Source organism: Pholis gunnellus, assembly GCF_910591455.1.
Source record: "Pholis gunnellus genome assembly, chromosome: 16".
NCBI lineage: Eukaryota > Metazoa > Chordata > Actinopteri > Perciformes > Pholidae > Pholis > Pholis gunnellus.
The window spans coordinates 8,587,656-8,600,726 of NC_136543.1; the positions used below are offsets into that span (position 1 = coordinate 8,587,656).

The 13,071-nt window shown below is 42.5% G+C and overlaps 1 protein-coding gene across 2 annotated transcripts in view; it reads right to left on the reverse strand.

The window, feature by feature from the left end:
- The window catches only part of slc45a4a (solute carrier family 45 member 4a), a 46,788-nt gene extending 36,099 nt beyond the window's left edge, over positions 1-10,689 (reverse strand). For both annotated transcript variants that reach the window (XM_079176155.1, XM_079176154.1), the window contains exons 1-2: positions 10,585-10,689; positions 8,710-8,793 (exon numbers count right to left, since the gene is read on the reverse strand). The gene's annotated coding sequence lies outside the window, so the exon portion shown is untranslated. The remainder of the gene's footprint in view (positions 1-8,709; positions 8,794-10,584) is intronic.
- Between the last annotated feature and the right edge of the window lie 2,382 nt (positions 10,690-13,071).

A 13,071-nucleotide genomic window follows, 5' to 3' on the forward strand; every position in this document is an offset into this window, starting at 1 on the left:
CAGTCTTTAGTTGCATGCTCTCTCTCTCTCTCTCTCTCTCTCTCTCTCTCTCTCTCTCTCTCTCTCTCTCTCTCTCTCTCTCTCTCTCTCTCTCTCTCTCTCTCTCTCTCTCTCTCTCTCTCTCTCTCTCTCTCTCTCTCACTCACACACACACACACACACACATACACACACGGCAGCCAGCACAGAAGACAGTTCCTGGACATCTACACCCACAGACAACAATGTAAACACAACCGGCTGCGCACTGCAATGCAAAGCATGCACACAAACATTTAACATTGTCATGCTGTTGGTGATATTCCCGTGAAAAATAACCATATTCCCAGCTTTGGGAGGCAGATGGCAGGGAATGAGAACGAGAGAGAGAGAGAGAGAGAGAGAGAGAGAGAGAGAGAGAGAGAGAGAGAGAGAGAGAGAGAGAGAGAGAGAGAGAGGATGTGTGCATTATGGTGCATTGCTGCTGCAGTGCAGAGTACAGGAGAGTACATGTGCATCAACATGCACTATCGTCAATGACAAATCCCTTACTCCATAACACAGGGCTTATATCACTGCACTGGCTGGTATGAATATGACATAACATACCTGCTGTTCACATACGTGCTCTCTCTCACACACACACACTCAAGCGTGTAGATACCAAAACATTTAGGAGAACCTCCCACTGACAGCTCTATAACCTCACAGCTGTCTCCTCTCAAGCTAAATGTCTTCGCTCCCTCTGGTCATCGTGGCTGATAATATGACAAGACGACACCACGACCGCATAGTTTGTGACTGGGAGTGACAACTCTGAAGGCATTCAAGGACAATAGTGAACTCTGCCGGCAGGTCGATCAAGTCAATCTAGCCATAATAAGTGAAGAGCATAAAAAGAGCGCGGGGATTTGCAGCAAATTTTACATACTGGCCAAACGGTGGAATTACAATTTTCAAAGTCCGTCATCATGAGGCCCAAAAAGACTATTTCCCGTAGACTTACATTAAGAACGAGACTTCTATAACTCAGTGGAATTTCATTTTAAATACCTTTGTGAGATCAAGTGTATAATCTATTTTTTTAAATATCAACTCTTTATCAAAAAAGAAAATTGTGTAAAATGTTGTTCAACCACAAAAAGAAACGTTTCTGCTTTTAATGCTGGTTTTCAACCACTGTCAAAAAAATGTCTCACTGCTACGATGTCTTCCACTTAGCAAAAAGGACAAAGAAAAACAAGTGGCCAAATGGCTGCAAAGCTTCCAACACAGGGAAAATAATCCAGTAACGTTTGGTTGACTAAAATAATGAGACGGAACCGTCTTGGAACGATAACATCTGGTTTTCCAACTATTCTAAGCCTTCCAGTATTGCTTCATTAGAGCATTAGAGCTAACAAACATAAGGCATGAACCCATTCTATGCATATTGTTATGCATTTGAAACCTCATCAGTATCAAAACCAGCAGTGGCATCCATCCAGTCTGGATGCCACTGTGGTGTGTATATTTGTTTTTAACATTTTTGATTTCCCCCTCACACTAGCAACCGATGGGGGTGTGTCTATTATGACACCTGAAGCCTTCTGAATGTGGCTCGGGCCTATTTTTATGGCGTTGCAAAGCCGGTTTGAGAAAGACGCGGCTAGTGCTAGCGTAACACAGGCAGACGTTACAGAGGCGAGGAGACGGAGGCGAGGACTCTGCTGTGTGCCGTTGTCAGCTAGCTTTGCAGCCAGTAATAGCTCAGTCATCCTAGCGTTTTATTTTTAGCAAGGGCTAACAGGTTAGCTAGCACTCAAAGGTGACCAGAGCCTTCTAAGAAAGACAACATTATTAGTTTGTAGGCAACAGAACACTGTCCCGTCTGTGGAGGTCATTCACACACCGTTATTTAAATCCACTGCCGTCTAGACAGCTGATGTCAATGTAGTTTCTAGTGTCATCTTTACATAATCTGCTGGCCCATAAACTATTTTTTTTATTGCACAACTAGCATGCTAAAGACTCCTAATGTTAAAACGCTGTGGTAACTGCTGCAGGTCTGAACGTCTGAAGCTGGTTACAGTGAGGTTTTGACAAGCTGCTGACAGCAGCCTTGGCCTGCCTCTACACCGGAGTCACGTTACTGGCTGAGTGTCACCCTCACCACACACAAACAGACACACACACAGTCCTGTGTGTGTGTGTGTGTGTATAACTCACAAACTCAAACCTCATCTGTGCCCCCTCTGACTAGAGTACCCCCTACCCAACATCACATTACTGCACCTCCCACGTGCATCCTGTCTCTCTGACCCAGGGGGCCTGCCCCCTTTTAGAGAGACTGTGCATATGTGTGTGTGTGTGTCTGTTTACATGCATGTGTGGCTATCCCCCCCCCCCCCCCCCCCCCCGTACAGCCTCCTGAGGTTTTAACCCACAACGGCGCAGCAAGACAAACAACAAGAGATACAGTGAAACTAAAAGAGTGTGTAAGGAGGTGAAATAGATCTACTTGGTGTATCTCGCCATTGGTGGGTGTGTTTCTTCTTCTTTCCAGCCATCAGTGCGACCAAAGCACAGTCTGTCAGAGGGAAGCAGCCATCAAACTTTTTCAGTTCCGATACCGAGACCTTGACTTTGGGCCGATACGGAGTATGGATCTGGTACCAGTGTATATTTAATAAGCTGTGTGCCTCCCTGTGTGGAAGTGACTGGGATCATTGTTTTATGTGTAAGGCAACATCAGACTTTCAAAACATTGCTTTACAAACTTTGTAAAAACATAATGTAAATAATAAATGTATTAATAAAATCATGGACCATAATCTGCTAAATGAACAGGGTTTACATATCATGTGAGGACCCTTTTAACGCAGCAACAAAGTGGTCAAAACTTGAACAGGAATTAAAATCTCATTATATAATGTATATTCTATACAAACGTAGAATTGAATTGATCGGCACCGTTGTCATCAGTACCCGATGCAGCTATTTGAGTAAGTATCGGCCCGATATCAGTACCGGTATCAGTGCATCCCCAGTCTATCTGTCACAGGCTATAGATTTGCCTCTCTTCGATCAAAACAAAAATTTAACTCTAAACCTGTCCTTCACCACACCTCAATAATAAACATATTGTTTGACAACAAGCCAATAGAATTATGACAGAACTGACAGAACAGGACTGCTGAGGAGGAGCACGCAAGACCAGTTTGAACCTCTGCCACACGTCTAATGGAATATTCCACTGTAGAGCTGACACACACACACACACACACACACAAACACACACACACTCCTCATGCATACACACATGCTTGATGCTGATAAAGGCCAACTGACATCAACAGCATCAAACTGCTTGACACACACACACACACACACACACACACACACACACACACACACACACACACACACACACACACACACACACACAGGTTCTTTTTTGCGTCAACAACAACAAACCTGTCAATTATCATGCAAACAAACTGGCCCTGTAGAAGGGATTATATGATACAGCATTACATCTTTATATTATTAACACAGTAACATTAGAATGAACTCTTTGGTGCACCATTTGGTAGCATTGGCGCTGCTTTAACCACAGAGGAACATCTTGTTCTCCATAATTTCCTGTTGTCAGGCTGGTGAAAACAACTCCCACCCATCAATAATAAAAGAAGGTATTGTTGCAATGGGACAAGGGATGAAAGTCTAGTTTTGTCTCTTGTTTGGGGTTTAGTTTAGCTCCTCTCCTCACATGTTTCTTTCAGAGCAGGTCAGGAATGTGGATTGGTACATGGAACACATTTAGCTTCGGTTACGATGCAAACCGAACTGTGTCCAACAATCGCAGCAAACCTGCAGCTCACACTCCTGCAAACGCACCGTGTCTGATTTATCTTGGCAAGATGTCAGCATATGTGAGCCAGCTGCCATGTTTTTTTTCTTGTTTTTTTACCCCAAGGTTGGCGAAGGCCTTACCCGCCCTGACCCCCGATCAGACAGAGCTCGAAGCACCCCGGGGGAGCTTTTTGTAATTGTTATCAATGAGAGTCAAGCAAGTCCCCTCTATGCGCTTCTCGTTTTTTTTTTTTTTTGCAGGAGCACGCTGAACGCCTCGAATTAAAAAAAGTAAAACTCAAGAGTGGAAAAGCAGGTACGTTGTTTTCATTAATTGAAACTTTAGCTATAACTATTGTTATATTTCGAACATTGGAATTAATTCGGTGGTTGAAAATGTGATGCGATGGGAGATGGATATGGTTATTGATGCTGTTGATGTTAATATAAATACCAAAAACAAGGCTTAGTATCGGTAGTACATCAATACTTTAGGTAGAGATATTCCACCCCGAATGCGCGGCAGGGTACTAAAAAGAAAATATGGTGTCTACCAAGCAATCATGAAGTCCAACAACGTCACAGATCCTTGAAAATATTAAAAAGTTTTCGTTTAGGCACATTACCCCGAAAATAAAACATGATATGAGAAGTAACAATAAAAAAAGTAACGAGTCTAGTGACTTGTTGTCATGTTTAACTCAGAATCATGTTTGAAAACATTATTCCAAACCTTGTTTTCATCTGCAACATGATTTTATGATGACATCTGGCATCAGGCAGAGTGTGGTGACTCACCATCACGCTGGATTTTTACCAAAAACTGGCGAGATTTTTTTTTATAAACACGGAGCACAACAACAATCAAAATATCGCATTACAAACCAATAACTGGACCCTTACAAACACACCCTAACAACAGGTGGTGGAGCGTTTAAACCAAAGTGCTTCATGAGCGTGCAAATCCTCGTATTTGGGAGGCCGCAGTAAAACGTCACTGTGGCTGGACTCGATCCCACGAAAGAAACAACACAACTGCATAACAAGACACACGGAGACAGAGAATGAAAGAGAATCAGATGTTTCACAGCACAAACAACTGACACGTGACACTGAGTTGCATAATAAAGGCTTAACTGCAGTATTACTAGTGTTATTGACATTACTGTCACACCTAGATACTGGACTACCTGTCTGTCTGCAATCCACTGGTTTCAGTCTCTCAAATGGGAATATTTTTCTGAGATATTAAACTAAATATCTTTGGATTTCTTTTTAAGTTTTCAGACAATACAAGACATTTTAGGAGGTTCCCCTTGGCAATGGGAAATTGTGATACACATTTTTCCCTTTTCGCTGACATTTTGTTGAGTCAATTGTTAAAATTGGTCTGAAAATTGGTCTGAAAATCTGCTTTACTGACAAACATCTACTACACAGCAAAAATAAACAGATTTCGGTGAAATGCCATGTCGGGTATGTCATGCATAACACACACCAACAATTAAAAAAACCTCAGCTTTAACTACAACACAGAGATACGTGTGCCATCTCTAGCACCCGCTCAGCTCTTTGGTAATTTAATTGGCAAGCGGGACATCCGTTTGTCCAGGGACAGGATGAGTCAGAGAAGATGGGAACGGCGATTGGACAAAACCTCAAAGAGACGCCTTGAAGAGACAAGTTTCATTATTTGATTTACAACTGACATTTCTCCTTCGGGGTAAAATGACTTTGGACAAAGAGAGAACTTTAATGACTGAAAAATTGGCTCAAAGTGCCGATGTTTCACAACTGACGGGGTATTAAAAGTAACCACAGGCTGCAGAGGCCAAGTGGCTCCAAACGTGTGGTGAGGCCAAATTTGTTCAAGCTTTTCACGCTATCTGAGCTCATCTGACCATTGCCGTAACTTCTGTTGCCTTTTTGTAAGTTTCAAAGTGCAATAGAGAAGGATTTTACGAGCTGTGCAGAGACATTTGGGCTGCTGGTCCAAATCTCGGCATGGCAGGGAAAACGCATAATGGTGACCTTGAGCAAGGCAATCGGATTTACTGCTCCTTTATTCTAATTAGGTCATTATACTTGCAATGTTCTCACTGGTGCTGGCTTGTTTAGTCTGGCTGCATTCCGACTTTGGAGGTGAAATAATAAGTTGTTTCTTCACATGTGATGATTAGATCTATAAAAAGGATTTCACACCTAAACCTTGAACAGTATATTTGACACTAAATGACGGGGAGAACTATAAAGTGTAAACTACAATGTTTAAATTTGACACCAGAGGTATTTTTTAAGAAGTTAATGGTGATACACTACCAGCTTCTTCTTTCCGATTTAACTGACTATTTCAAAGTTCCTAGAGTATGTGAAAAGTCTTTGACCGGATTACTTTGTTCATTTTTTTAGCACTTTCTGAGGACTGTTCCTCCAAGCTGGTGTAAGATATTCAACATTGAACATTAATTCTTGACTTTGAAAACTGCAGCTGCTGGAGAGCAACTACATTAGACGATGTGGGAGTTTTGTCAACTCTTGTTTCCAATGACAAGAATAAAAACGCTAAACACGATAACATGAACATCCGTTTGAAAAAAAAGAAGTTTAACGCATCTTTGCACTTACACGGCTTTCTTTGTGACAAGTTCAAACCATCTGGGACTAACTGCAGGATGGAAGCGGTGCAACACTGGAGCTGAAGCCACAATTGGAAACAAGACACAAATGAGAAGACAAGAGAAGAAAGAAACGGTCAGAAATAAAAGAGAGAAATGGTCGACAAGGCCGGGTGGAGGAGATCTGACAGGAGAGCCAGCAAACAAAGTGGAAAGTCTCTATTCTTAGAAGACGTTTTGTGTTATTGACAGTCTCTCTGGCTACTGAGAGCATGTCCTCCAACGCAAAGCTAAATACAGTACAGCCATCTGATATTGACTTTGATAACCATCCTCCGCCACTAGACAACCAACCAGTCATGCAGGATGTGCTCCTGATAGTCTGCACCCAAACAACTGCCTGCAGATTCCCAACCAACCACGCACACTCCCTCAAACCTATTGAACCGATGATGAATCAAACCGTCCTCTTTTTCCCTAGATATCGATGTTAGCCTGCTGTTAGAGAACGTTCGGCAAAGCTAAGAGCCCAAGTTAAGAAGTGTGCCGTTTTTTTACCCACCTAGAGAAGTAAACAACCTAGCAGACTTGGTAAAGGCCTTTGGTCTTTGAATGGCAAACAAACAAAACAACAGCATTCGTAGCAGCAGCACGCATGTGCGTATGTGTGTGTGTAAGATTTGATAGAGATAAGGGAGGCTATTGATGGCACTGATGTAAGTGAGACGACACACAAAGGATACAAAGTCAGCTGTGTGTGTGCGTGTGTGTCTGTCTGTCTGTCTGTCTGTCTGTCTGTCTGTCTGTCTGTCTGTCTGTCTGTCTGTCTGTCTGTCTGTCTGTCTGTCTGTCTGTCTGTCTGTGTGTGTGTGTGTGTGATGGACAGAGAAAGGCAAATAGAAAAGAAGGGACAGTGCTAGTTAGGAACACTTCAAACTAAATCAAATTCTTCCGTGATGTTTTTGGCCAGTAAATGTTTTCAGTTAACTTAATGAAGTGATCTCAGTATCACTCCGTGTTTCATTCATTTTGTGTGGCACTGCGGCCTTTACCGGACAGCTCTGCCAGCAGAGCGTGAGCGAGGACTCAAGGGACGAGGAGGTTGCATGACCAGAGTCGAAAATCTCTGTGCAGCAGGATACCTTCTTGTTTTGAAGGAACCTGCCAGTTGCGTGGGCTCCCACTGAGACTCTCAAGCTCCGTCATGCTGTGTGGAAACCGTTGAACAAACAGATCTGGAGTCACGGGGAGCATACTGGTGTTGGCACACAGCACACTATTTAACAGCATTCTTACAACAAGTCAGTTTGGAATGTGATGCGTTTTGTGAGCCACAATTCGACCTCTTAAACACCAATTTTTCCAAAAGTCAAGCTCCCGCACAAAATTGTTTATAATCCAGTTGCGAACCTCAAGCACGTCCCTACTTGTCCATCATAAAGTGTGTTTGTGTGTGTTTTGTTAGACTGGTAGGCAGCATTGTGCGTGTAATACATGGAGAGAACCTGCAGTTATGACCCTTTCTATGAGCGTACGAAGACATTATTGACAGTTCTGCATGCAAAATATTAAAATACATGTACGTGGGCAAACGATCAAAAGCCTTTCTCTGTGAATGTATGCATATGGGGCCATCTGTTGTGGGCTCTGTTTGCACAATATCTGTGCAAATGCACAGTTAAGTTCATGAGTGTGTATGTGTGTGTGTGTGCGCATGTGACCGTATGCTCGTGACCAATTGTGTCTGGCTACATGTCGTTGGTAATAACCCGCCGCTGAGTCAGATGATAGTCAGCAAACATTTCGTGAAGAGGAAGTCGGTTGCTTTCACTTCAGCTGAACCTGCCGGTCTCAGGCACGACTGCGTCGCAACATGTCGAAAGCGAGGGGCCGACACAACGAGACGGCGAGTTTTAAAGTAAAGGCGTCAACAGTTGTGAAAGTGTCATCCCGTCAGCTGGATCCAAACCATCAGATCATCACACACACACACACACACACACACACACACACACACTGCACTTCTATTCAGTTTTGTTCTGCGCGTGCTAGCTGTGGATTTTCACCAGAATAGAAACACATCAGATGTGAGGGAAAAAGAGGAAGAGCATCTGCTGGATATTTACATCGCTCTTTTTAGATCTTTGTTATGTTTTTGTGCAGATTGACGAAACCAAACAGCAAAACAACAGACAGAAGGAGGACTTGTGTTCAGTGTTAAGAGTGAATCAAATTAAAAAAAAGATTTTATCTCCTCAGTGTTTGTGCATGCGAGGCTCACCAAAAGGCCTTGAAAGCGTCATAAATGTCGTCGAGACGTTGACGATGTGGTCCACGCTGCAATTTTTCAGCCCTGCAGTCGTACCTGAACACACACAATACCAAGCAGACACAGTTAGTCAGGTTTTAATACAGTAATATGATATATTACCTTTATTAAGCACTTATCAAAACAAAGATAACCAGATTAGAAAAATGTAAAAAAAATGTAATAAGCAAAAGCCACAAAACAGAATAAGAAGTAGAATCGGGTGAAGTCAGAGCGATAACATACTGTAGGCTACAGTACATTGGATCGATACAGCACCCGACTCCACAGCAAATGCACACGTCCGCTCTGACCCTCTCACGCACACAAGCATGAAAATAAATCAGTGGCTGCCAATAAATCAGAACACACACACACACACAAACCAGCAAAACACTAAACGCAAAGTCTCTCTCCCATCATTCTGCCTCTTTGCACCAGTATCTGGACGGAGCTGCAGCTGTCCAGCGCAGATACTAAATAGTACACTGAACCACAGAAAAGTGTGTACAATCCTTCAAGCAGCATGTAAATAGTATCAAAAAGGATGTACATTAAAGATGAAAGGGAAATAAAATAATATTTGTGGTGTTCTCCTAAAGCAAACTAGCAGAGGAGACGTTTATACGACTGCAACAACACTTTTTATGTTCCCGTTTCAAACTGAAATTGATTTTTCGACCAACAGCCTGAATCCCAAAGATCCGAGACACATCTAATAACCAACAGTATTAGTTTTGGTCTGCTTGAAAAAACTACTCTAATGATTAATTAATTCATATAATTATAATTTTTTAGAGATGCACTCGAATATCTGAATGGGGTATCGGTGACAATGAGGCGATCTGGTTTCGGATACCAATTATTCTAATAAACAAAAATGCTGTACATTCCCATGTATTTCCATGTATTTATTTGTCACATTTTGTTTTGCAAAGTTCGGGAGGCCTTGTTTAAATGAAGCCTGATGCTTTTGCTTCACACATGACAGAATGACCTCAGTCACCTTCACACAGTGAGACAGCTTCTTAACGAAACACGGATACACTGGTACTCGGTATCGGCCGGTTCCCAAAGCCCAGGGGTCGGACACTGACAAACTCGGATGGTGCATCGATTGATCGACTAATCATTTTAGCCCTAAATGACTTTTGTTGTTATTAAAGCCTTCACTGAAGGCTGAGGGCACCACAACACACAACTGTTGACACCGACACGCACCGACAGCCACCGATGATGAACCGATGATGAACCGATGATGAATAGTTGATGACAACAGCAGGGAACTCCTCATATTGTATATTTAATCGGTATGCTGCCAAGCCCATAATTCAAAATATATACCTAGCTCTTTTGTTTTGATGACACACAGTCATATGTGTGTTATTAGTCAACTGCACCCCCCTGGTTAATTACGAAATATGCAGAGATGAAAGAAATGAAGCTTAGTTTATTGTCTGAACTGCAACCTTGAGCCTCTTGTCTTTTTAAAACCTGCTTTACATGTAAACACCATGTAGAAATCCTACTTATAAACACTTTATAATCAGAGCAACCTAATTGCGCAACCTGACCTGAGCCAGGCTGTCTGCAGCTCCAGCCTCTCTTTTTTTTGTTTTTGACACGGGCCTACACAAACTACTGTAAATGCCCCCCCCCCCCCCACACCCCCCCCCCCCCCCCCCCTCCTCCTCCTCCTCCTCCTCCTCCTGCTGCTGCTGCTCGCTCTGCAGCAGCAACCTGAGATGCTGTGTATTCCGCCTGCCGGAGCACACCAACCTCGGGTACAAAATGTTTAATATCCGTCGCCTCTCTGCGCCGGTGTTTTTACCCCGACACGGATCTCACCTCGCCGGGTTGTGTCAGCCGCTGGCTCCGTGTTGGTGTCCGCTGAGCGGTCGGCCAGTCGCTCGTCTCTGCAGCAGCTTTCGTTGCATAGGTTGTCCGTTACTGCTGCAACTGAAGCCAGGGCTTTAAATACGCCTTTAAAGGAATAGCTGTCGGAAGAAGAAGCGTAACGCTGACTTCCGACGACGTCAGGGCTACTTTGCATAAAGGGGCGGAGCAACAGCGGCAGCGCGAGAAGGTGCAGAGAGGCTGAGTTCTAAAGGTGAATACCGTGAAACACATTCGGAGACAGAAAGTAGTAGCTAAGTACGTTTATTCGGTTACAATATTGAGTTACTTGTACTCAACTTGAGTACATCCATTTTATCCTTAGACCTCTCCTTTATATTTTAGAGGGAAATGTTACTTTTCAGATTCAAAACATACACAAGACTTGCGCTACAACAATAAATATACAACAATAAATATACAAACGGAACAAAACAACATTAAAACAAACAAAAAAGGACAATGTACTGCAAGATTGCAGCAGGGACATGAACAAGAGCATGAACAACACACCCTCTTGCCAGCACATACCGAGAGTGGGCATGATGACGATAAATAGACTGCAGCGACGATAACAACAAGACAATAAAAACAACAATAATTATGATAGATAACATTAAATTAGCTCCCTCTTCACCAGCAACAAGGCTTAAGTGGCCTATTGCACAAATGTTATTACACCACTATTGAATCCGAGACCTTTATTTATAAAGATATTTATATTTGTCGGTAAGTAATCTGAGTACTTCTTCCATCGTTGATTTTCTTAACTCTTTATGTCCTGCTGTTTGGGGCTCTCACACGCCCTCAACTCTGTATGTGTGAAAATAATACATGCTTTTTTGTCCTTTTTATCCGACCTTATTAAAACCCTTTATGTAGAAAATTATTGGTGATAATAACCCGTCCGGAATTGATTTTACTGAATAATGGCTATTTATGTGACTATAACACTTACTGTTCTACACTCCCCAACTAGTAAAATATGTATATTATTTTCAGATCAGTAAACAAAGTCACATGTGTATACCCACAGTCTTTCTTGCATTAAATGAATTAGACTGTTAAAGACAAATACCAAAAGACTCCAATCCCAATGTGGCCAAAATGTACAGACGGCGTGCTGTTGCTCTCCTTTGCTCTCACTCCTTAAAAGAAGACAAAGTAAAATGAAAGTCTGTAGAAACCTGATTGCAGTTCTGGTCTGTAAACCGGCTCCACTGCTAAAACACACCCATGCTATGGCTACATAACTATCTTGGGTGGTGAACCCTGCCTCCAAAGGCATAAACACATATGTCTTGAGCTCTCTGATTTTCCCCTGCAGCTCAGGTAAGTTAAGTTTCCTGGATGACAGCCATCATTTTATTATGTAACACCATAATTATCCTGACAAACAGCAACAAAGTGCACCCAAATGGGGCTTTCAGGTTCTGGATCTCCTTCTGCTTCTCCCTGTGTATGAACATCCATATACTGACTACATGATTTGGTTTCTGAAGCCTAATTTTAGGAAGAACTGGAACGAAAACACGGGCAGAAACTGAAGAGACAGAAGCAATGGGTGACGTTCCCTGATGTTGAGAACAAATTCTGTGTCGCTCAACTGAGACTGAAGGTTTATAACCAGAAAACAGCTGTTTCTCTAGACCTATGACAGGTTTAAAACATAAACACCTAAAATAATCATCATCATCTAGAGTTAAAGATCTGCCTGATGTGCCTGAGACAACGCTCTCTGTCATTTGCCTGATCCTGGAGCATGTTCTTCTTCTCTCCGTCATAACCTGCGTGAGAAAAAAGAAACTTAAAAATATAATAAATTGAGTGCAGCAAACTTATTGGAATTGAACCTGTGACTGTACATGCCAAAGTGATGGTAGTGACTGAATAAGCTGAGACACAAAGACGGGGAAGTATTGAGAGACAAACTGCATGGATGATTTCGGTGTTTCAACATAATGTTGTAACTTCAATAGCTACGCTGATGATACACACTTGTACCTATCTGTTGAGCCAAATGATGAAGATGCCTGAAGCTCCCTCACTGCCTGCCTATCAGCAATAAACACATGTCTGAGTAATAACTTTCAAATTGAATGAGGATAAGATGGAAATGATATTACTTGGCCCCAAATACAAGCGGGATGTTTTACTGGAGAAACGTGGTTATCTAACTCACCTCATTCAACAATAACAAGTCTGGGTGTTATCTCAGACTCTGAATTAAGTTTTGTGCCCCTTATTAAGAAAGTGGCCAAAGTGGCCTTCATCCATCTGAGACGCATTGCGAAAGTACGGCCTCTAATGACTCAGCAAAATGCAAACAAATGAATGCACGCCTTCATCTCAAGTAGACAACACTCCAGTCTAAGCTATGCTGCACTGGCTGCCTACAGCCTCCGGAATAGATTTTAAAGTCCTTTTACTTGTGTACAA